The sequence below is a fragment of the Pinus tabuliformis genome, chromosome 4_1 (genome assembly GCF_031772625.1).
Source record: "Pinus tabuliformis cultivar Carrire ecotype Pingquan chromosome 4_1, CPIR1, whole genome shotgun sequence".
Taxonomy (NCBI): Eukaryota; Viridiplantae; Streptophyta; class Pinopsida; order Pinales; family Pinaceae; genus Pinus; species Pinus tabuliformis.
Genome location: NC_142303.1, coordinates 937,360,983 through 937,387,833, shown reverse-complemented (window position 1 = coordinate 937,387,833; position 26,851 = coordinate 937,360,983).

Sequence of the window (26,851 nt, the reverse complement as noted above, 5' to 3'; positions counted from 1 at the left end):
ATGAGGAACATCAATAAGAACACATATAACTGATAAGAAGGAATCAATCACACATAACACAGAATAATTTACTAGGGGAAATCACCTGACTAAAACCCCATCTCTGTATTATCATACAAGTGGAAATATAGTCCAGATTACACAAAGCCTTAGCTCGGAAGCTATCCAGCTCTCAGTACAATCCCTCTGCTACTCATAGACAGTCAAAGGCTTCTCACAAACCTTCTCCTCTACCCTCCAAGCCTCCTATTTCCTTGTGCAATTTCCTTAGGGTCCAGTGCTACTGAATTGGCCTCTTCACACACTCACTCACCTCTGATCTAACTACACAAACTTGAAGGAGATAAATCCTCCTCATGGATGAGCTTCCTTTATAGGAAAAATATTCATCCAATTGATAGTACACTATCCCTTCTTTGATCTCAACTAGGTCTCTGTCTGAACTGACATGCATAAGTTATCCATGAGTGAATACTCAATTATCTGAAAATACCAGTTGTCACATGCATGCAAGCATCAACAAACTGAATCTCATTAATTTAACAACTTGCTAAAATAATATAATTGGACTTGAGTAAGTTAAACTAAGTCAACTAATCCTCTCAACATAGAACTCATCCTTAATTCCTCATTCAGTGGAGCAAATCAAGGACACATTCCCCAATCAGTGGAGAAATTATTGCATGTTCTCACAAAGACTTCAACTTTGATTTTCCTTAACTAATTAACTCAAACTTAATTAATTAATTAATATTCAAACTGGTGGTAAGACCAAATTCGAATTTACTTCCTATAGTTAGACTTAGGACTGCTAAAAATAGGAATCCACACTGCACTACTAAAAATAGAACTTCTATTTTTATCACTTCCATTTTTCATTCCCTGTTGCCCAATCCAGCACTGATGCCCAAACTGCTATTTTTAGCACTTCTGATTTTAGCAATTTCTTGTTGCCAATTTTCAGCACTCCCTCTCAACAAGAAAGGCTTCCTCTCGAACCTGATCCTATACATTCGGAATGTTCTACATGCAACACTTCTACCAAGTGTGGTTGCTCCAGCAACTCTCAGAACAAAAAGAAAACTCCCAACTAACCTCTTTGTTGGGCTAAAAACATACTCTGATGTTGAAGCTCTACTTGCTGCTGACAAGTGTTCCCTATCTAACCTCTGCGCTACTGCAACATCTCCATGCATATCAGGTCGTTGCACCCTTCTTTGTGCTACCCTACACTGTGCAACACACTTGTGCCTTTCGCATTGCGGTAGCCTACATGCTTTGCATTGTCCTGGGTTTCCCTGCACTATAGCTCTCTCTGTCGCTCCATCTGCATCTGTCTCTACCCAATCACTCAGTTCCTGCTACTCCACATCGGGCCTCCTATAGCAAAGTCGAATCAAAGAGGTTGGGTACCTCAAGTATCCTTCCCCTCCTCTTTGGGACGATCACTCCACATCGCCCCACCTCCTACCTGGAGGTATGGCTGCATGTCATCCCTCTGCCCACCTCGCTCGAAGCTTCCCCCTAATATAGGTCTCTACATGAGTAGATGTCTCTACTCAATCTCCTCTCAGCGTCTCTAGTTGTGGCTGCTCCACAACCTCCTGAAGCTACCGCACCAATTGTGGCTCCTCCACAATCGTCTGAGACTTATTCTAGCGCTACATGTTGAGAGGTAATCTACTCTCCCTCTCAACCACCAAGTATCTAACCTTTTCCTTGCTCCTTAAGGCTTTGCATGCTTCTTGTACCTCAAGTGCATATAGGTTCTTGGTTAGCACACCAATCTATTTCCACTTTCCCCCCATCACAAAATTTTCTAGAAAAAGGGCAGATTTTAAATCAACGATATCTCCCTCATCCGAACTTTGATTTAGCCAATTTTTGTTTTGATTTTGGGTATTTTTCCTTAAAGAATCCAAATATGCTATTTTTTTTTAAATTTTTTTTACATAAATGTTTATATCTGCTCTGCAATCTCTCGACCAAAAACTCAAAACTTTGAAATCTCCTCTTCTTGTATATTATTCTTCCTTGATCACCTGTGCTCTAATACCATATAGAACTTTTTCTACAAAACTTCGCTCTGATACCATGTAGAATTTTGTAGAATTTTTCTACAAATCAGTTAACTGTGATATCATGTAGAAACTTCCCACCTATAGATCAACCTGGTAATGCAATGTACTAAAGCAAAACACTTGATCTACTTCTCCAAACAATTTAACGAAATCTTAATCAACCATGAGCAACATCGATAAGAACACATATAACTAATAAGAAGGAATCAATCACACTTAACATAGAAGAATTTACCTGGGGAAAGCACCTGCCTAAAACCCCATCTCTGTATTATCATACAAGTGGAAATATAGTCTGGATTACACAAAGCCTTAGCTCGGAAGCTATCCAGCTCTCAGTACAATCCCTCTGTTTCTCATAGACAGTCAAAGGCTTCTCATAAACCTTCTCCTCTGCCCTCCAAGCCTCCTATTTCCTTGTGCAGTTTCCTTGGGGTCCAATGCTGCCACTTGTGTGAATTGGCCTCTTCAAACACTCACTAACCTCTGATCTAACTACACAAACTTGAAGGAGATAAATCTTCATCATGGATGAGCTTCTTTTATACGAAAAATATTCATCCACCTGATAGTACATTGTCCCTTCTCTGATCTCAACTAGATCTCTATCTGAACTGACATGCATCAGTTATCCATGAGTGAATACTCAGTTATCTAAAAATACCAGTTGTCACATGCATGCAAGCATCAACAAAATGAATCTCATTAATTTAACAACTTGTTAAATCAATCTAACTAGACTTGTGTAAGTTAAACTAAGTCAACTGATCCTCTCAATATAGAACTCATCCTTAATTCCTAAATCAGTGGAGAAAATCAAGGACACTTTCCCCAATCAATGGAGAAATTATTGCATGTTCTCACAAAGACTTCAAGTTTGATTTTCCTTAACTAAGTAACTGAAACTGAATTAATTAATTAATATACAAACTGTTGGTAAGACCAAATTCGAATTTACTTCCTATAGTTAGACTTGGGACTACTAAAAATAGGAATCCACACCACACTACTAAAAATAGAACTTCTATTTTTAGCACTTCCATTTTTCATTCCCTGTTGCCCAAACTGCTATTTTTAGCAGTGCTATTTTTATCACTTCTATTTTTAGCAATTTCTTGTTAGCTATAGCGAGGCAGAGCAACGCTCTCTCAAGGGACTGTGAGGTAAGTACGTAAATTCTTTGAATACTTGGATTAAAATGCTATTGTGGGAAAAGAGGGTTATGCAGTTACCTTGATGTTTGTGGCTATGCAAAGTGGAAAAATTTACAGGAACGAAGGAAATAAGGGACCAGAAACTAGTCCCTTGATTTCACCTCCATGAGGGGACAAGGAAGAGCTCGCGAAGGTCTCGTCGCAAAGTGTGATCCATCTGATAAGGCAAAGAATTCCATAAATACCACCCCCACCCACACCGCCACCAGCTTCGCTGCCATCATCTCCATCTTCACCCATACCACCTTCGCCGCCATCGCGATTCAATATGGCAAGCACGATAAAGTTGTTTGTGCTCAAGGGTTTTGGAAATGAGGATCGAGACCAATTTTGGTTTGTTGTAAGAGCCGTATGGGAAGCGCAAGGAGTTACAGATGACAATATAAAGAAAGAGACACTGGTTAGCACCCTGCAGGACCATGCATTGACCCAGTATATAAAGAACTCCAATTATAATCCAAATGTATGAATCGCATATATCCAAGCAATGCTAAACAGATAATTTAGCAGGCCGAAGTCTGAAGCATAGTTGATCATTAGATTCAAAGAGATCATGATGCTACCAGGTGAGACTCCTTGGGAGATGGATCAGAGACTGAAATGCATGATTTGCAAAGCTAATATGAATCTAACGGATGGACAACATCGTGAATGGTTTGTAGCATTGTTAACGCCACATCTGAGGAGTGCACTATCGTAGCATAAATTAACGACTCAGGCCAAGGCCTTAGAGATCGAAATGAGGCTGAATGAGACCCCAATGTAGGATCCTAACTTGGGAGTTCAACAAATCCACGTGCAGCTGAAGAATTTATGCCTTGAGATGCAAAGTCTGAAACAGGACAGGACAACTTGACCACAAGTGCGTAAAGAGGTGTGGTGCATAAAATGCAAAGGTTAGGGTCATGACAAGGACCACTGCCGGATTTTCACAAATTACCTCGTAGGAGGAGGGCAAACCTTAAGACCAAAAGGGCAAGCATGACCTAGCGAAAAACCTCCATTGTGGTGCACGATCTGCCAAATAGCTGGAAAACGTGCCACAGACAATTATCACTTATTACAGAAGTATACGCAAAAGTCACAACAATTGTTCTGCAACTTTTGTAGGTCAGTCGGACATGATGAGTGCACTTGTAGAAGCTATGGGTTGATGATGGATAGAACTCCCACCTACAGAGTGTAGGCCAAAATGTGGCCCCTAGACCAGAATGTAGGAATGGTGTGAATAGGATTTTAGGGGCGCGGACAAGGCGGAGGCAGAGGAGGACCTGGAAGAGGTTGCAGATAGTTGATATGCTACAATTGCGGAGGGCTAGGACACTATGCGTACGATTGTACAAATCCAACGCACTCGTCATGTTTGTATTGCAACTTGTTTGATCATGATACCAAATATTGTCCTACACTGATAGCTAGGCTATGCGATAAAGGAGTGCTATCGCCTCCCTCGACTCAGAACCTAGAGATGATGAGGTATGAGCCACGTGAGGAAGATCCAAATGTAAATATTGTGTTTCGACATGGAATGGCGACGGGAGATGACAAAGGCAAACAACCACATGATAGTACTTGGTTTCACAAATCTCCAGCACAAGAAGTGGAGTTTGATTTGGAGCGCACCCAGGAAACTTTCATGGAAGCTAAGAAGAGCTTCACTGAGGCCTCCACTTCAGGAAGCAAAGATAAAACAGAGCCGAAGATGGATCCATCCATGCTCACAACATTCCTGGAAACATGTATGAATTTACTATCCGACAGTAAGGTGGTAAAAGGGTGGCAAGAACTCATTAACAGATGCGTTGGGACCACACCAGGAGAACTGCGTGTAGTCAAGAAGATTAGAAAACACAAGACAAGGACGGGAAGAGAAATGTGACTAACAGTGCAGATCAGAGAGTATGTGATGGATCAAATTATCCTGGATTTAGGATCGGATGTGAATGTTCCACTGAAATAGACATGGGAGTGAATGGGGAGACCTACATTGCAGTGGTCTCCTATTCAGCTATGAATGGAAAACCAACAGAAAATAATACCCATGGGGTGATTGTCAGGAATAACCATGGACATTGAGGGAGTGAGTGCACTAGCAGACTTCGAAGTGACAGATATTGTTGATGAAAAAAACCCCTACCACATGATCTTAGGAATTGATTGGGCCATTGACATGAATGGGGTGATTAATCTAAAAAAGCGAAAAATGATTTTCAAAAATAAGTCACTATGTGTAATTATACCCCTGGACCCTGCTAAAGGTTCACGCTATATAGAGCTGGTGTGCAACTATGAAAGTGATGGTGATTTATACTACATCTATAAGATAATAGCGTGAAACTAGGACTGGGTGAATGCCACCATGGATGGATGGATTACATGGGAGGATGAAAGCTCCTATACTTCGGATTCGGATGAGGAAACAGAGTGATGGCAGAATCAGTTACATGAGGTAACTACACTAAATTGTAATATGATGACAAGGTCGTTGCACTGTGTATCGACAGAAGTAAGGGACCTACCTACTTATGATGGCCTCATTGAGGTGGATACCTTCTTGAATAAATTTGAAAGGGAGGTGCTAGAAAAGCAATGCTTCCAGTCCTTGGATTGGGTACTACATGCTACGCCCATGAGGTGGTGGGGTAAGCACAAAGGGAGATTTGACGACTAACGCAAGTGTAGGGGGATGATTCACTTATGATTTTGGAAGCCTAGGGTGCAATTAACAAATAAATACAATGGGCAGGATGATCTGTGTGCGTATCTAGCCAAATGGACACAGGGCTATGGGGAAAAGCCATAGCCCTAGTGGTTACACCTATTCTGTCATACCTTGGATGTTATACCAATGAACTGGTATATAGAAATAGAGCTCCACCATGGGATAGGTGAATGGGATGTTCTATGCAAAGGGTTCATGATGACCATTAGTTTTGAGAATGAGTGGGACAACAATGATGAAGTGCTAGAAGACGTAAAAGCAACCATCTTTAGGATACCACAATAGCTAGTAGAATCGATTCAGCCTAGATGGGATACTCAGTTGAGCTGCATGATAGAATGTTATAATGTAATTTCTAAAGAATAAGATGATGATCCACAGAAAATTAACATTCTAGAGACGAAAGGCCACCACAAGGTTCAGGGATGATAGATTGAGAACCCTATCATAACCCCACCAGTGAAGACTAAGTAGGTGAATATTGGTACGGAGGTGGAACCTAAAATTGTGAATATTGGCAACTATTTTGATGGCTCGATGGTGGATAAGGTCACTAAATTACTTTGCAAATATTAGGACTTATTCCCAACCAAGTTTATGGACTTGAGGGGAATAATCAGAGATTTAGGGGTAATGAAGATCACATTAAAACCCAACACGAAGCCAATTAAGTAGAGGTTGTATCGCTTAAATCCAAAATACAAGGAGAAGGTCTGCATAGAGCTAGACAAGATGCTCATGGCAGACATCATTGAGCCTATGGAGGAATCCAATTGGGTAACCACGATGGTGGTATAAGAGAAGAAGTAGTTGGAAGAAATAAGAATATGCGTGTATCTCATCAAGTTGAACAATGTGTGTGTACATGATCCATTCCCAACTCCATTAATAGATGAGGTGTTGGACAATGTAGGCAGTCATGAAGCATATTCTTTCATTAATGGGTTTTTATGGTACCACCAGATCAAAATTGCACTGGAGGATAGGAACAAGACAACCTTTGCGACTGAGTGGGGTTTCTTTCAATATACTATCATGCCATTTGGATTGAAGAATGCCCCTGCTATCTTTTTGCGTGTAGTTATTGCGACATTCAGGGAATATATCCATAAATTCTTAGAGGTATATTTTGATGACTGGACTGTATTTGGACTAGTTAGGTGCCATGTAGCAAACCCGCACTTGATGATGGATACATGCCAAAGATACAAAATCGTGCTCAACCTCAGGAAATGTACGTTTCTCGTTCCTTTTGGGAACCTATTGGGGCATGTGGTTTGTAGAAAAAGGGTTGATGGTAGACCCCACAAAAATCATGGTGATTCTCAATTTAGAAGCACCACAGAGTGCGAAACAGTTGCGCGCTACTCTGGGGCATATGGGGTACTACAGGAAGTTCATCAAAAGCTATGCCCATATCACCGCGCCGATGTAAAAGTTGTTGGAAAAGGATGCCACGTTCTGCTGGAATGATGACTGTAAGAAAATCCTAGATGTATTGAAAGAAAAGATGATCATTGCGTCAATTCTAGTCTTCCTAAATTGGAAGAAAGAGTTTCATGTCCATGTTGATGCGTCAAGTATAGCACTCGAGGCAGTACTAACACAGGAAGGTGGAGAAGGCTTGGATCACCCTATCACTTTTGCAAGTCATAGATGATCTAAAGTAGAAAAGAATTATTCCACCACTAAATGTGATGGACTGGCTATGGTATATGTGCTCTAGAAGTATCAACACTACTTGCTAGGGGGTCACTTTAAGATATATACAGATCATTCTGCACTGAAGTACTTGGTTAATAAGCCTTTGTTGGGGGGGCACATATGCAGATGACTTTTATTTTTCCAAGAATATGATTTTGAAGTTGTTGTGAAGCCTGGATGATTGAACGCGGGACCAGGTCTCCTGTCATGCATTGAGATAGGAGAGGAACCTACCAGTCTAGAGGAAGGATTAGCAACTATTTTTTGTGTGCATAGCGGATGGACATTTTGAAGATATAATTCACTTTCTCACAACTGGAACTGTGCCGAATGGGTACTCTGTCCAACAGAAGAAGGAACTGGTGGTGCACATGAAAAATTTCTCTGTCATTACGGGGCATCTATACAAAATGGGGAATGATGAGATACTGTGAAGGTATATACCTAAATTTGAACAAAGAAATATCCTCGCGGATGCTCATGGGGGTGCTGCGGGAGGACATTACGCAGGGAGAGCAACTGTGCAGAAGATTCTCCACACAGGGTTGTGGTGGCTGACCCTTCATCAGGATTCGAAAGCACATTGCAAGGCATGTGATGTATGTCAAAGAACAGGTAAACCATCATGGAGGGACGAGATGCCTTTGAATCCGCAAATGACATTGCAACCCTTTGTAAAGTGGGCAATCGACTTTGTAGGACCTATCAAACCTTAAGGACAGGCGTGAGGTATATCATCACTGCGATAAAGTACCTGACTCATTGGGTAGAAGCACAGCCAGTAAACGATTGCATGGACACAACGATCGTGAAGTTTCTATTTGAATATGTATTAACGTGACTCGGATGTCTGAAGATCTTGATGAGCAATCACGTACACATTTCCTAAACGAGACGATCAACATGTTGACAAAAGAGTTTCAGGTGTATCATTAGAAAAGCACACCATATCACCCACAAGCTAATGGGACAGTAGAATTCTTTAACAAATTACTAGAGACTGCATTGACCAAGGTATGCAATGCGTAGTGAAGTGATTGGGACCTACACATACCCACAATATTATGGGCTTATAGGAGGACATGCGAAAAACTAATGGGGCAAACACCTTTTAGGCTCGTCTATGGAGTAGAAGATGTAATTTCTATGGAGTATATTGTGCCTAGTCTATGCATAGCAATTCTCACAGGTATGACGGACCACGGATCACTAGAGGAGAGGCTCGCGTAGTTGGAGGAACTTGAAGAAGAACGATTTTTGGCTAGATTTCACCAGGAAGTACAGAAATAGCACAAAAAAGGCCTGGCACGATCGAAATATTAAGTTGTGCACCTTTAAGGTGAATGATTTGGTGTTTTTATATGATAATAAGTTTAATCAATTCCCAAGGAGGTTTAGAATGCATTGCTTGGGACCCTATGTTATTAAGGAGATCATAGATGGTGGTGCAGTCCAGTTGGTGCAATTAAATGGAGAACTCTTTCCAAGAAAAGTCAATGGTAGTCATTTGAGGCTATACACAAGTGGCCCGACCATCTGTCTAGCCACAGGAGGCATATTCTTAGCACTCTAGGCAGCTGAAAGGAGGCGTGGGACTATAAACTACTTTTCCCGAAAGCTGTGAGATGTCGGCACTACGCACAGTAGCGAAGTGTCACAGGGTTTGTGACAGCACGAGGGTAGCTACACTGCCGCGTGGGTTGGCTGGAAAGTGAATGTTATAGTCACTATTGATGATGTGATGCTTGGCTTGAGACCAAATGGAGCGGGTGGTAGTCATTTAAGGCAAACTTTATGGACCAAATTCTTGAAAATATGCCGCCAAGTGAGCATTAATGGACCGAATGTCGGGGGAATGGTAGAATTCAAATTCAAAATGTACTATAAATTGCAAAGGGTTGTCTAACAAACAACACTTGGCCATTTGAGAATTCATGTGTTGTGCACCCAGAGATTCATGAACACAGATTTGTTTGATCTTTTGAAGTCGAAGTCACTATTTGAGCACTTACTCGAGCTGTTGAGAGAATTGTGGAATAGTAGTATGGCAGCACCTGAGGAAGCCATGGATACCAAAGAAATAACCATTGAGGTGGCTGCACAGGCCATAACAGTAGGAGAAGCCCCAAAAAGTGTGAGGATAGTTGCAGAAATACCTAAATCGTCACGCACGCTGAGAACCAAGAAAGGCAAGGAGCCTGTGGTACCAGTGCGCGTGTCCCCTAGAAACCTGTTGAGAACTAGGCTTACTATCTATTGAAACCTAATCATATCGATTGGGTGCACAACTGTAATTAGTGTAAATAAATAATAGAGAAAATTGAGAGTCATCGGGAGATGAACTGAATAGTCACTCCCTCTTGTATATAATAATGAACAACTTGAATGAATAATATAATTGCATTTGAGGAGTTACCTCCTGGTCTGACATGGTATCATAGCCAGTGCCATTTTTGGCTTCCCTCTTTGCTTTGTAACTCCCTTCTGCCTATGTTCTACCTATTTTGCAGAATGGACCTCTTGCAACCACTCCATAGGTGTGCATCTCCCAAGAATTTGATAATTGTTCTGCAGGTTTTCCCCTCTCTCACAACTACTACCGCTCTCTGGCAATTGCTGCAGACGTTTGACTGGTTATGTGAGGGAACTGCTCCATAAGCACAATTGGGGTAGCACTCCCACACCTACATGCATGCTGCCTACTGATATACCTCTCATGGTTTCATCACTCTCTTGGTTTCATAGTGTTAAACACGGGTGCAATGAATGAAATTCTCTTATGACTGTGTATCGACGTTCTGGATCCTAATCGGGTATTTTTCTCTGTTCATACATTTTCTTTATAAATCATAGTCAGTTAGTGTTAAGCGTTAATACTGAGTTTAAGTGCTAAGCCTTTCCTTAAGCACCTTTATTAAAAGTATGAATTAAGTATGTGGGTGGTATTGATAAGTGGGAAGTGGTATGTCGCGAACCCTAAAGGTTGTAAACAATATTCCTAAAATTCACGCGATTGACCTTAGTAGGTGACACATAGAATGGGAAAACTACTTTTCTCACGTGATCTCGACTTGATATAAATCGTGCAAGATTTCACGTGAGATTGTGTGATATCCATTTGATTGGATGGGTCACATCAATGGTGGAGATTGTTTGGGTTAGTTGGTGGGCGGACGACGTGATATCCGTTGGATCTGGAGAAGTGAGATCAATGATGTGGATTGAAGTGCTTGATAAAAGGAGAAGTCAACAAGGGACTGACAGTGATTGGCCAGATAAGTGGGACCCTCAAGGGAAATCCATGTACAGAACCAGATTTAAGAATAGCTGATTGATTACAAAGTTAACCAGTAGTTGAATTACAGACTGCCACCTCATTTCCATCAACCTCCTCCATCATTTTTTTACCAGTAGAAGAGCAATTTTTTTTTACACAGTACATATTTTTAAAATGCACTCATTGGTATCTGTTGTGGGAGTGGTTCTCAATGGGAAGGAGAACTATCCTGATTGGTCTCGGAAAATCAAACACACTCTCATTTTTAATGAGTTGTGGGAAGGAGTGTGTGTTGGAAATAGAGACAAGGAGCCAGGACAACCTACCTCGACAAGGAATTCACCATTTGGGAAAATAAGAACAACAAGGCTTATGCATTGGTTGAAGCATTAGTAAATGAAGAGGTGAGTCGCCATATTTCACCATTTTCAAATGCTTTAGAATCCCTACAAAAACTAAAGGAACTCTATGACTCACACTCTGCACTTGAAGTTGTTCAACTCATGATTAAATTGTTCACCCTTGAATTACAAAATGATGATCCTCTTGCTCTTGCATCAAAAGTAAAATCTATTATGCATGATATCAAAGTCACTAATGTTGAACTGGACATTCCTCTTATAGCTTTTCTCAAGGCACTTTATCCCACTTACTCTTCTTATCCCGAGTCATTGCAAGAAAATGGAAACCTCAAAGATATTACCTTTGACTCCCTTGTGAAAACAATTACTGAAAGAGAGAAAGCTTTTGGGAAGAAGATAGCTCCTTAGTATTCTGAAGAGGTTGTGTGCCTTGCACATAGTGAGAAGAATCTTGCTAAAGATTCTTCGAGAGGAAGAGGTGGTCGAAGAGGAAGAGGAAGAAATTTCAGAGGCAGAGGGGGCAGACACTCTCAAGGAGAAAAGTTAGATTTGCACTGCATACGCTACAAAAGAGATGGATCACATGATGCATCCACATGCAAGTTTCCTTGGGATAGAATTGAGCATGAAATAAACCAATCCAAAGGTAAAAATAATGACAAAGAGAAATGTATAGCACCTGAATCCACTCACTATGTTGTGGCACACTGTAATATTGGAGTAAATGAAGACTTATTTAATGCTTCACTTGCTTCTTGGAAAAATGATTGGTTGCTTGATTTAGGAGCAACTTGCCACATGAATTTTAGAAGAGATTTTTTGAAGAATTTACTGACAATGTTGATGGAGCAGTATAATTTGCAGACAAATCAAAACTCAAGCCATCAGGGCTTGGTACAATCAGGCTTAAATTTCCTGGTCTTCCAAACTTTCTTCTCCATCATGTTTTATATCTCCCACAACTGAGGAGAAACTTGTTGTCCTTGGTCCACATTCACTAGCAAGGACACTCCATTCATATGTTTGATGGCAAGCTTGAGGTGAGAAAAGCATTAGACCACTCACTTGTTATGATAGGGATAGAAGAAGAAAGGCTTCTCAAGCTGCAGGGTACCTCTACTTGTGCACAGAATTTCTCATACAATTCTCATTATGAAGAAGGTACATTTCCATCAAGTTTATTATGGCATGCTATATTTGGACACTAGAACTATGACAACCTCCGCTTGTTGAAGAAAAATGGTGTTACTGGTTTGCCTACAATTCCTAGGAAACTTAAGCAATGTGATGCTTGCATTCTAGGAAAGCATAACAAACAGTGTTTTCATGATTCACATTCTAGAGCACATAGAAAACTTGAACTCATTCATTCAGATTTATGTAGTCCAATGCCTATTCCTTTTGCAAATGGAAATAAATATATGATGACATTTATTGATGACTACACCAGAATGTGTTGGGTTTATTTATTGAAGAACAAATCTGATGCTTTTCAAACATTCAAGAACTTTCATACGTGGATTGAAAATGATGCACAATCTCATATTGGTTGTATTCGCACTAATAAAGGAAAATAATACACTTCAAATGAATTTGAAAACTATCTTCGCCAACATGGGATCGAACATCAAATAACTGTGCCTTATAATCCCCAGTAGAATGGAGTAGTTGAAAGAATGAATAGGATAATCTTAAAAATGGTGCGCTCCATGATGTTTTTCAAAAATGTAAAAATGATATTTTGGGCGATGCAGTTCTATGTGTTGTATATGTAAAGAATATATGTCCATCTAATGCTATTAGAAACAAGACTCCTTATGAAATGCTGTATGGGCACATTCCTTCAGTAAAGCATCTCAGGGTCTTTGGTTCCACATGTTATGCCTTGATACCAAAGGTAATAGAAACAAACTTGGTGCAAGAAGTCGTAAGTGTATCTTCTTGGGGTATTCAAACACCTCCAAAACATATCGTCTCTATGATGAAGTCAATTAAAAGTTTGTTGTATGTGGACATGTAATCTTTCTTGAATCATCCAAAATTGACAATGTTGTTGAGTGGCAACTTGATCGCTTGGATAGATTCGCAAATCAAAAATCATTTCAAGAATATGATAATCAGATTCCACATCTTGAAGGGGGGATTCCTATACTAGATAAACCTGTGGAATCTTCTTTTGAAGCACTCTCTCCCCTGCATGAAACTCCAACAACGAATGATACTTTGAGTGATTTGATTGACAAAATTGGGAGACTCAATCTTGATTTAGTCCCAACTCAATCAATGGAGCAGCCTGGACCATCTCAGAATGGTCCCCAAAAGTGGTTGACAAAGACACTTGAAAGTGTTCATCCCGGTGAGGTTTAAAAGACAGGAACTAGAAATTCAACCCAACAAAATGGAGGTGATGTAGGTGACTCTGATTGACCTATTGATATGGATGTTTCTTATTATTGTGAATTGAATTTGTCTACAGATTTTGAACCAACTTCCTTCAAAGAAGCTGCTTCTCATGATGAATGGAAAGAACCAATGCAAAAGGAGTATGATGCCTTGATAAAGAATGGCACTTGGAAGCTGGTTGATCCTCCATTAGGAACCAAACCAATTGGTTGCAAGTGGGTCTACAAGAACAAGTATAAAGTTGATGGATCACTTGAACAAAGCCAGGCTTGTGGTAAAAGGTTTTGCATAGAAGGAAGGGGTTGATTATGAGGAGACTTTTTCCACCATAGCAAAATGGGCTACCATTCGGACACTCTTTGCCCTAGCAGCTCAGAATGGTTGGAAAGTCCATAAAATGGATGTAAAAACTTCTTTCTTGAATTGAGATCTAAAAGAGAATATTTTTATGTCCCAGCATGAAGGATTTGCTATAAAAGGACATGAACATCAAGTATGAAAACTTGTGAAATCCTTGTATGACCTCAAACAAGCACCGCTAGCCCGGTATGAAAAACTAATTGAGCATCTTCTGAAACTCAATTTCAAACATTATGATCTTGATGATGCAACTTTGTTTGTCAAGAAGGTTGGCAAAACATTTGTATATCTTGTGGTATATGTAGATGATATTTTGATGATAGGGAACAATGAGAGCTACATTACATCCATAAAGAAGGAATTGAGGAATAGTTTTGAAATGACTGATTTGGGCTATGTTCATTACTATCTTGATATTGAAGTAACTCAACATCTGAAGTCCATATTCCTTTCTCAAAAGAAGTACATTGGAGATTTGTTGAATAGGTTTGGCATGACTAAATGCAATCCTTTGACTACTCCAATGGAACAAACTTAAAGCTCACATCCATTGAAGGAAAAGAATTTGAAGATGCAATAATGTATAGACAGCTTGTAGGAAGTCTCAACCACCTAACTACTACCAGACCAGACATTTCATTTGCTATTGGAATCCTCTCTAGGTTTACGAAAAAGCCTTGTGAGGGACATTGATCTACTGCAAAAAGAGTCCTAAAGTACTTGAAGGGAACTCAAGACTTTGGAATCAAGTATACACAGGTGGGTGACTTCAACTTGACTGGAAACTCTAATTAAGACTTTGATGGAGACAAAGTAGCTGGGGTATCTACTTCAGGTTATGCTATGAGTCTTGGATCAGGAGTTGTCTCCTGGAGATAATGCAAACAATAAGTTCCAATAGATTCCACAATAGAGGCAGAATATGTGGCAACAGTTGAGGCAAAAAAATAAATTGTGTGGCTCGGGAAAATTCTGGAAGATTTGCAGGTAAAACAAGTACAATCGAATCCACTCATGATTGACAATACCTCGAAAATAAAGCTGGCCAAGAACCCAAAGTTCCATGATCGAACGAAGCACATAAATATGAAATATAATCTCATTCGACATCATGTTGAGGCCAAAACAATCCATCCTCGCCATTGTTCCACTAATGAGCATATTGCAGACATCTTCACCAAAGCACTTGGAAGAGAAAAGCTTGAAAGATTCAGAACGATGCTTGGACTCACCAACATCCCTTCAGAGTAATTTTGGGAATGTTGACACCTAATCATAGGGATTTGGTGAACAATTGTAATTAGTGTAAATAAATAATAGAGAAAATGTAGAGTCATCGGTAAATGAACTAAATAGTTACTCCCTCTTGTATATAATAATGAACAACCTAAATGAATGATATGATTACATTTGAGGAGTTACCTCTTGGTCCGAAACTATCGAAGAAAAGGGGAAGGCTATCAACTTGGAAGCCAATGAGGAGGAGGAAGACTTCGAAAAAATCTTGTTAGAAGAGGAGGAGGACATCAAGATGGAGGTGGAAACCCAGGGTGTGGACCCTTTGACCAGGCTGCTTGTGTATGTTCATTCGTAGAAGGGGAAAGCAGGGGTGCCCAAGGACCTAGATGAGAGAACAATTTCTCTATAGACTCCGTTGCTCCCAAATGACATAAATTTTAATGGAGCACACTTAGGGCGAGTGCCTCTGCTGAAATTTGAAGACTGGGTTCTCGCAGACCATGAGAAGTTCCCACATTTGGAAACCACACAGCTAATTCACCAGAAGAAAATCACATTGCCCAGAGTCATCGAGTTGGAGCTGCCCAAGTGGCTGAGAGGTGTAGAAAAGGTAGGATTGCTAAACCTACTCTTGGTGCTGCATTGCCATCGCGCCCCAGTGACTATTTTCATCATCAGGCAGCTGCTTTGCCTAGTGCATGACGGGTGCTTATGGCTACAGAAGCCCATACCCATCATAGACCACTTAATCAATAGAATTACCCAACTCCCTTGCCAAGGGAAGGATCCAACGAATATCTCAAAGGGTAAGAGTGACGATCTGGCCATGACGGAGGCCATGAAGAAGAAGTTTAAGCTAGAGAAGAAGAAGAGAGGGTACATGATTTCCAGCATTAACAACACTATGGTCAAAGGCATGACGCAGATATTGGCCAGAAAGGTTATGCAGAAGTGTTGTGCGGATGAGGTGCCCATGGTGGTGGTTGAAATTGCCACACAACGTGTAGAATGGGTCCAGTTTAACTGGGCAGACTACTTGTGTAGAGAGTTCCTGGAGAACTGGTGCAAGGCATAGGAGTAGGGGAAGGCTTTCCACTATGCATGGCTTTTTTTATCCATAGTGCTAGAGGCATGGGAATCCCCCGAGGACAGCCAGTTCCCAACAATTGCATAGGATCTTCTAGAGGCATAGAAATATGCTTCATTGTGGGCAACTAGAGATGCGTAGAGAATCAAGGGTAGTAAGATATTATGGGTGTTCATGGAGATGAACATCAGAATGGGGATTAATCGTAAGCCATGATTATCGACCACTATCTACAATAGTGTGCAGAGCTTCGTGGAGTTCAAAGCGGACTTCCACCACGTGTACATTAGGGCACGCTAGGACCCTGCAAAGATATGGCATGAGCTACCTCACCTGGCAATGGACAATGTCATATTCACCATGCTTGAGTCATGGTTGCCGGAGTGGTGCACTCCAACCAGCTCTGTGGTGGAAGCAAAGAATTTCACTACACAGAGGAAGGAGGAGGCAAAACTATAGATGACGCAACTGGTAGAGAAGCCTTGGAATGAAGTAGTAGTAGCGAATGCCCAGGCAGTGTGGGATGCTATGAAGGTAGCAGAAGAGTAGCAGAAGGGAGCAGAGAAGGAGCGCTAAGGCCAAAAATCACCTTCACTCATATAGGAAATAGATCTAGAGGAAGGTGGCACGAGCCCGCAAACAGCGTCGAAACAGTTGAAACGATAGTGCCCAAGAGAGCAGGTGGGGCTGCGGAAGAAGTTGAAGGCCTCAAAGACTTCTTTTGACCCGATCACCCTCACTGAGGGGGATCTACATGACATTGGGGAGACAGTGAGGGACGTCACTGCGGAGGCCCTCCAGTAGTTTGTGGAGGAACACCAGACAGTGTTGGGGGCTTTCCAAGTGTAGATACAGGAGTTGCAGGTGTGCACTCCATAGGCTGATACTATGTCAACCAGCCTCACACTAGGCATGGCCACGGCCAAGGAAATGCTACATGCCCAGGTGGCTAACACTATAGTGCTGCCAGAGGGAGCACCCGTGACAGAAAATGAGGCTGACAGGCCTATGGTTAGCGGGCTGAAGGGAGTCGAAATAAATATGGCTACGCTCCCTTGGGAGATGCTCTATGTTTTGCAGGACGGAGTTACTGCAAAACTGCGAGCTAGGTAAGGTCGCGTGCTCCAGGTCATTAGCGAGCAATGCATCAACATTAAATAGTTGAGCCTACAGTGCGACAAGGTATTGGTGCAGAACTAATAGATTATGTAGGTGGTCGATGAAGCCTACTACATGGTCCCAAAGATGGCCATCCAAGTAGAGGAACTAGCGGAGGTGCGCATTTAGAAACTAGCAACAGGGGTGCACGAGGCTAAGGAAGAGATGGCCAAGGTTCAGCTGGAGCTGAACCTTCAGATAGCCAAACTGCAACTGAAGGCGTAGCCTTCAACTCCGCCAGATATTAAAGAAAAAAGTGTCAGCGTGATCATAGCGGCCATAACAGAAGTCAACAATGTAGTGAAAGACTGTACCAAGTTGTTTGAGGTGTTGTTCGAGGTCCTCACTAGTCTGCAGGAGGACCAGAACATACAATGCCTAGAGACAGAGGCACGTGAGCTAGAGTAGCAATATGATGAAGTAAAAGGGACCACACAGACGGTTTCCCTTACACAAAGGCTCTTGCGGATGCAACATGCGAAAGCGCTCAAGGAGTAGGTGGATGCTACTTGACACAAGGAAGCCATTTTGAAGGCACGTGCAAAACCATGGTTGATGAGGCTTTTGTCATTACCGCCTCCATTGAAGCCAAGCTCGTGCAGATGCATGGAATGTAGTAACAGGTTTAGGAAAGAAACTCAGCTACAATGATCTCTTAATAGTGCGTCCATGAGGTGCAATAGGTAGCCGCTCAGTGCTCTGTCAATCTTGCAGCGATCCAGGCAGAGTTGGGAGGTCTTCGCACAAAGATATCCACACCAACAGAGTGACTCAAGGGTGATTTATGAAGTTTGTGTTGGGGGCCCGTTGGGCACGAGATCCCCAAATGTAAGTTTTGGGGCTTAGAGCCTAGATTTTGGTCACAAATTGTAACCCTAATGTAAAAGACTCCGCCTTTTGTGGAAGAGGAGCGTGAAGTTGTAAAAGAGTCATAGGGTTGTTCGCCCTCAATTTTGTAATGTAATGTCAGTTGTAGTGATCTACCCATGGTCCGCGGACCATGGGATTATATAAATAGAGCGAGGCTCTAATTAGTTAAGAAATCAATCAATTGATGATCATGGAATAGAAGCATAGCAGAGTATCAGAAGTGTAAAGTCTAGTTTTGGGTTGTAGAGTAGGAGAAGGCTATGCAGTTGAGTGCGCAGAGGCCTAATAGTCCATAGATGAGTGCACAGACCCCTGTCATTGAGTGCGCAGGGCAAGACGAGTCTATAACAATTGGAATCGTTAATAAAGAGAAGTTTTATATCATTCCTGTGTATTTATTTCCTGTTTTCTGCATTGAATATATTGTGTATGAGTTACATTTCTACTATTTATATGATGCGCAAACATATGTGACTGTGATAATTAAGTGAATGTGAGATAAGGTATCTGTTTACGCGAAGTTAACTAAGATCTTTAAGAAGATAAGTAAGATCCGTGGTATAGTTTGGGGAAATAGTGTAGATCGCTGCCATAGTAATGTGAAAGCACCTTAGCCCTGGGTTAGAGCTACATGAAAGGCAATTATAACAAATCGCGGAAGTATTGAAGGTTAGGAAAGTGCCCGAAGTGACCTGCGTGAAGGTAGGCATAGTTGGACTAAAGCAACACCTCAGACATCTCAAGGGTGCGGAAACTTGGTTACAACATCCCCCCGTACTGCTTCGGGTGAGACTTCAATCTGTGCTCCGCGCATTGATGCCGAAAGGGACAGTAGTATAGGGAATTGTATGTCTAATTAACTTTGAACTTGGGTCAGGCCCCATCAAGCCAACAGTGAATTAGTATTTACAATTCAATAATTTTTGATTGCCCAAATAGATTTATATACGCTACTTTAGTGAAGCGAACTTGCATGTGCACGCTACTGTGATTAGAGAAACAAGCGTATACACATATAACTTATGATTTAGTAAATTTATCACGTGTTGATCTTTATTCAGTGCATTAGTAACTTATTATATAGTAACTATGTGCAATAATAACACAATAAACCATCACACATAAGAAACGCACATGAACACCAAGATTTAAGGTGGAAACCCAATGCGGGAGAAAAACCACCTACTGTTGTCGTCTTTGTCTTGTTTTAATATAAAGAAAATATTTTTACAATCTTGTACTGGTGTAGACTCATACCAGTACGTAGGTACCCACTTGTAGAAGGCTACAACCTTCTCTCGTTTTCCAGCTTCTATTGGAAGGGAGCTATAACCCCCTATATCTTGTACTAGCCAATATGTTTACTAGTATGTAGGCATCGGCCTATAGAAGGATATGACCTTCGCTCTTCCTCTAGGGACCATGTTTCATTAATTTTCAGGTTGGATTCTCCTGGTACACAACACATGCAAAATGAAGGCCTCATTTCATCAAATTTTCACACTGGACCCATTAGAACTTTCAAATTGCATCAACCAATAATTAGTTAATCTAAGCACTCACATCACTGTCACCAGAACACTGTGCTGAAACCAAAAACTTGCATCATCATTTAGAACCAGCTGAAACATCAAAAATCATACATCAGAATGCATACGCTACTTTATTGAACCCAACCTGCGTGTATACTCTACTTCCTTTAAAAAAACTTGCGTATACCTTCAAAACTACTGAATCATAAAAACTTTTGAATCAGATCTGTACCAACCAGTAATATTTTGAACATGTACTATCAATTTACAAAGATCTAGATAGTCAGAAATAAAGGTAACCCTTCTCACTTAATCAACCAATCAATCAGACAGAAAGTCCTTATGCATTCAGTTTTACTTTCAGATCTATGAAAACTTCATTGAAAGAAATCAGTCAAAAAACAACATTGATCAGATAGATTTGTCATTTCTAAACAACAGGCTTTTCTTTTACATACGCTACTTGGAAGATTCGAACCTATGCGTATACACACCTTTACCAAGGTGAAACAATGTATATATCTGCAAATTTTAACTTACAACTTCGCTGCTATTCCAAGCTTCAGACATACCCAGATCATGATATTTAAAGAATAAAACATGCGTAAGCAATCATATATAGCCCAACCAATAACAAATCATACACTGATAATTCATTTCAGGTCTCATGATCCTGATCCAACATTGTATCCAAGGTGCACAAAATATTTCAAATTATATCATAATCATAATCCCTGCAACATAAAGTATACTTCAAATAGAAGTATTCCCAGGAAACCCTTTCACTTGCACGCTTGGCCCTTTGATCTTCTCCTCCTTATATAGGTTTTGGCCTTCTTCAATACCTCAGACAAAAACAACACTTAGAGCCTATGGTATTCTTGGACGGGATCAAATAGTCATTACTCTGCTCAAAATTGTGAGCTAATACCATGGTATTGACCCTTGGTATTCTTTACTCTTGAATTTTCTTGATTTTCCAACCCATATGTGTTTTTCCTCTTGTGAAAGTGTGTGCATACGTATACACTCATTTTGTTCTATGAACTTGTGTGTATACGCTGCTTTGTCAAGATGAACCTATGCATACAGCTTAAACTATTTGAAAACATCCTTTTCCTTCAACTTCTTGAATTTGATCAGTAGACATTTGTTCCAACTTCCTGTTCTTCTGTACCAATGGCTTGTTACCTTTGAATTTACTTGTTACACTATGAGTTGCCTTTTATTAAATCTGAGTTGACCTATGAGTTAGTTTCCATCAAGGACAACACATTTATCATAATGCCAACATGCACAATAGTTACAACACATATATGAGTTTCTAGATTGTCGAGACGATGTGATATTTAGAAAAGAAAAGGTTTTCCTTACATGCATTGTCACAGGGCAGGTGAAACAAATCAATGTGTGAGTCAAGAACCTGTATGCTCCTTATCATATATTTGCAGGTCAGATCTATTACAAGTGGTATGAGAGCAATATCTCCCTCATTCTGACTTCGATTTGGCCGATTTGTTTTTTGAAATAGGGTATTTTTTCACAAAGAATCCAGATCTGCAATTTGGTTCTTCAAATTTTGTACTAGAAGTTACAGATCTGATCTGAAAACTCAACGCCCCAAAAAATTCCTACAAAACATAAAAATAAAATAAAAAAAATCTCCACTTTGCCCAAGATAGTACTATGAAACCACTTGTTATATATCTAACCCAAAAATATATGAAAATAGCAAATATATCCAGAAATAATGAGATAGGAATAGATAAACTTTAGATATTTATTAATATCAAAACCCTTGAGTTAGGGTAACACCATACAATCACTCCTTACGGAAGGAGAACACTCCACAAGCCATATGCTTGTCCATATTTTCATTATCATATATTTGCAGGTCATATTTATTACAAGTGGTATCAGATTGATATCTTCCTCATCCGGACTCTGATTCAGCAGATTTGTTTTTTTTTTAAATTGGGTATTTGTTTGCAAAGAATACAGATCTATACTTTTTTATTCAAAATTTGCACCAGAAATTACAGATCTGATCTGCAAACATGCCGCCCCAAAAAATTCCTGCAAAAAATAAAAATAAAATCTTTACTTTTCCCAAGAAAGTGCTCTAAAATCACTTGTTATAGATCTGACGTGGAAATATATGAAAATAGAAAATATATCTGGAAATAATGAGATAGAAATAGATAAACTTCAGATATTTATTAATATCAAAACCCTTGAGTTAGGGTAACACCATACATTCACTCCTTAAGGAAGGAGAACACTCCACAAGCCATATGCTTGTCCATACAGTATTCCTTGAAATCTCCCAATGGGGAGTCTCTAGCCTATATATATGATTCATACATACAATACCATGGGTCATTACCATGGATATCTTAATACCATATATCCAATACCATGGGCTTACCTTGTAAGTATGGCCCATCCCATTATTACATTATTCCCTTGGGTACTGCCCTTTGTACCGCATATTATCCCCCCTAGGTATACTACATTGTCTCTAGCCTCTATATATAATTTATACATACAATACCATGGGTCATTACCATGGTTCTCTCAATACCATATATCCAATACCATGGGCTTACCTTATCACTATGGCCCACCCCATTATTGCAGTATTCCCTTGGGTACCTCCCTCTGTACCCCATACTATCCCCCCTAGGTATACTACATTGTCTCTAGCCTCTATATATGATTCATACATACAATACCATGGGTCATTACCATGGTTCTCTCAATACCATATCTCCAATACCATGAAATTTCCTTATAATTATGGCCCATCCCATTATTACATTATTCCCTTCGGTACCTCCCTCTGTACCCCATACTATCCCCCCTAGGTATACTATATTTTGAGATGGATGTGCATAAGCTTGAAATTATGAATTTGGTTCTTTTGCATCATATTAGGCTAACTAGGCTGCCATGGTCTTCTTGAAGCTAAAACACTCTTTCCTTGGAAACCTTGGCCAACTCAAACCCAAAACCAATATTGGAAACAAGTTTCTCAAGGAACTTATGGGAGCAACCGAAAATATCCTCAATATTTTCCTCAATATACTCCATACCCAACTCTCTGTTATCCCTACCATCCACCTGAAGCACAACCGCAAACCCAACCACATCCATCTCAAATATCCACTCCCACTCAACTACCTGTACAACCATTTCTGAATCCAAAGAATGAAGTAACTCATCCCACTTACAGTGCTAAGGTACAAAACTTCCAAACAACTCCTCTTAATATAAATGGTATTCATATAAGCTCAGGTAGAGTATAGCAAAATATATATTCTCTTGATGTCATTGAAGGACAACATTCAGAAAAAGAAGATTCAAATGACGATACAAAAGAATCATGGGTTGCACTTGATGAAGAGAAGACATCATAATCAAAGATTGAGAAAGTTCCCTCATGTTTACCATAAGATCCTCCATGTGTTCAAGAGAACAATCAATGAAAAGTGAAAAATTTGAATGTCATGATAAAAGAGGACACATAAAGAGATCCAAATGTGCAAGTGGACTAGGGGCATGACAACTATATTTAAATATGGTTCTAGACAATCATTATGTTGCAACAACACACTCTTATTCAACAATTCTTGATCGCATCTCAGTGAAAGAATTTTCTCTCTCGTATTCAAGTACATGTCAAAGCATATCTTTCAAACCTACACACTATTTTATATGTCATCTTGATGTGCACATGGCTCCATTGGAAGTATCCGTATACTTGAAATGGATTTTTTTTTCAAGTAGAGTAGGATGAAAATAAGAAACAAAAAATGGAAAAAAGAGAAAAAAAAAAAAATCTCAGGTGAAAACCTACTTTGAGGTGGCTGAGGTTGGCTCACTTATTGAAAAAATCCTTGAGGTAGTCAATGGATTGGAAAGAAAAAAATAAATAAATGGATAGATCCTAGGTGAAAACCTACTTTGACACATGTAGGTAGACCTACTAATTAAAAACATCATTGAGGCAGATAGTAGACCTAAAGAAAAAATGAAGAAAAAGAGAGAGAAAAAAATGGAAGAAAAGATGAAATAATTTTTTTATTTTTTATTTTTAAGATGCATATATGGATTTTCATGCAGGTATTCCTCCACCTGCATAAGGAAAAGAAACAGGCCAATCCCACAAAAGGAGAAAAGGGAACAAATAAGTAATGAGGCAAGAAAAATGTAAAAAATAATCAAGCTTGGGCTTCTTACCTTCTGTGAAAACTGCTTAAGAGGTACCAAGACCATGCCAATCCATTGTTGGGTGTGGAGCCTGATTATCTTCTGTATTAAAAGACGTCACTGCATTGGACCCTAGTTTGTAATGGGGCGGCAACATCGCCCGTAAAATATACGCTGCAGGGGGGGTCCATGAGGGGACGACTGCAACCTTTGGGAACGCCCCTGAAGCTAAAAATAGATGTAAAATTGCCTTGTAAAGTGTTGTAATTTGGTAGTCAATCTAGGTCGTTCATTAGGTGGAGATCTGATGGTAGAAGTTATGTTTAATTTAGGGTTTTTTGCCTTAGAAGGCAACCCCTCACTATATATGAGGGAATTGTATTGCGTCTATGTAGATCTGTATTCTGAGTGAGGAAGAGAGAGGAGATTCAGAGCGAAGAGGGAATTACAGCGGATCTACTGTAGGTTGTATCTCTTCAGTTTGATGGATAATATAAAAGGAACTACTGGCTATTTCTCTGTGGATGTAGCCTAAACTGGGTGAACCACGTATATCTATGTCTCTCTTGTTTTATGTGTTTTCTGTGTTTATATTTCTGCAATATTTTGTGTGATCTATTGCTGTGTAATATATAATTTTCTAACAACTGGTATTAGAGCCAAAGGTCTATTTGGATGATAAACTTGTAGGAGAGAAGGGTTCCTGATTCGAGTGGTAGCAATGGTGGAAGATGCTAGGTTTAGAGTCAAAAACTTTAATAGCCAAAACTACCAGTTGTGGAAGATTCAGATGGAAGACTATTTGTATCAGAGAGATCTGTACCAACCATTGAGCGGAAAGGCAAAGAAGCCGATGAGTATGACAGGCACATAATGGGATATTCTCAACATACAGGCACTTGGAACAATATTATTGTGCCTAGCGGAATCGGTAGTGTTTAATATTTCAAAGAAAACGACAACAGAGGTTTTAATGTCAACATTGGCTAAACTATATGAAAAACCCTCGGCCTCAAATAAGATATTTCTTATGAAGTGTTTATTTAATATGAAAATGTCAGAAGGTGGATCTATTGTTGATCATTTAAATGAATTTAATACAGTTACCAGTCAGTTAAGTTCTGTAGGGGTAACTTTTAATGATGAAGTTAGGGCTCTGTTATTTTTGTGCTCATTGCCAGAAAGTTGGAATGGTTTAGTTATGAGATGAGATGGAAAAGCTCTGGTGAAACATCAGGTAATGCTTTGAATGCAAAGACTAGGGGAAGAAAAATGGAAAGAGGAAAGATCCTAGGATATCGCAGTAAGTCAACGAAAGGTAGATCCAAGTCTAGTCCTTGGATAGTGTGCTAGAAATGTAGGAAGAAATGACACCTAAAGAAAGACTGCAAGTCTCAGAAGGGAAAAGAAGGAGACGCGCAGCAAGAAAACAATCATGAAGTGAATGTGACAGGTGATGTGTTGCAAGATGCTTTGATTCTTTCTTTAGAAAATATTATTGATGTATGGGTGGTAGATTGAAGGGCCTCATTCCATGCCACATCTGATAGGAAACATTTTCATGTTCATGTTCAAGGAGATTTTGGATAGGTTTGATTGGGTGATGATAAACCCTATGAAATCATTGGAATGGGTACAATTTTCATAAAATAGTAGAATGGAAATCAATGGCTATTGAAGGAGGTAAGGAATGTTCTAGATCTACAGAAAAATCTTATTTCAGCAGGGCAGTTGGGAGGTGAAGGTTGTGTGACTACTTTTATAGATAAAACCTGGAACATCACTAAAGGATCCCTAGTAATAGCAAAAGGAGAAAAGGTTCGTACATTTTATTTATGCAATGGTATTTCTAATTCTGTTAATTCTTTAACCTCTACAGGAGAAGATATGACATTGTGGCATCAGAGGCTGGGGCACATGAGTGAGAAGGGGATGCAGATTCTTCACTTAAGAAATTTGTTGCTAGGTTTGAAGCATGTTGATTTAAAATTATGTGAGAATTGTGTTTATGGAAAACAAAGGAGAGTTAGATTCCTCAAAGTTGGGAAAGAAAAGAAGAGCGAAAAAATAGAGCTTGTGCATATAGATATATGGGGACCTACTTAGGTATCATCTCTTGGTGGCTTTCATTACTATGTTACTTTTATTGATGATGAAACCAAAAAAACCTAGATTTATTGTATTCGAAATAAATCTGATGTATTTTATACTTTCAAGAAATGGAAAGATTTGGTTCAAAATGAGACAGGAAAAAGGTTGAAGTGTCTTAGATCAGACAATGGAGGTGAGTATTGCAGCAAAGAGTTTGATAGGTACTATTCAGAGAATAGAATTCAAATAGAGAAGGTAGTTCCAGGAACACTAGAAGAAAATGGTGTGTCAAAAAGGATGAACAGGACAATCATGGAACATGCAAGGTGCATGAGGCTGCATGTAGGATTGCCTTTACAATTTTGGGTAGATGTTGTAGATATTGTTGTTTATCTAATAAATAGAGGCCCTTCAAGTTCCTTGGATGGTGGTATTCCAGAAGACACATTGACAGGTAAAAGTGTAAACTACTCTTTTTTAAAGACTTTTGGTTGTGAAGCCTTTGTCCACATTAATAAAGAAAATAGAACAAAGCTTGA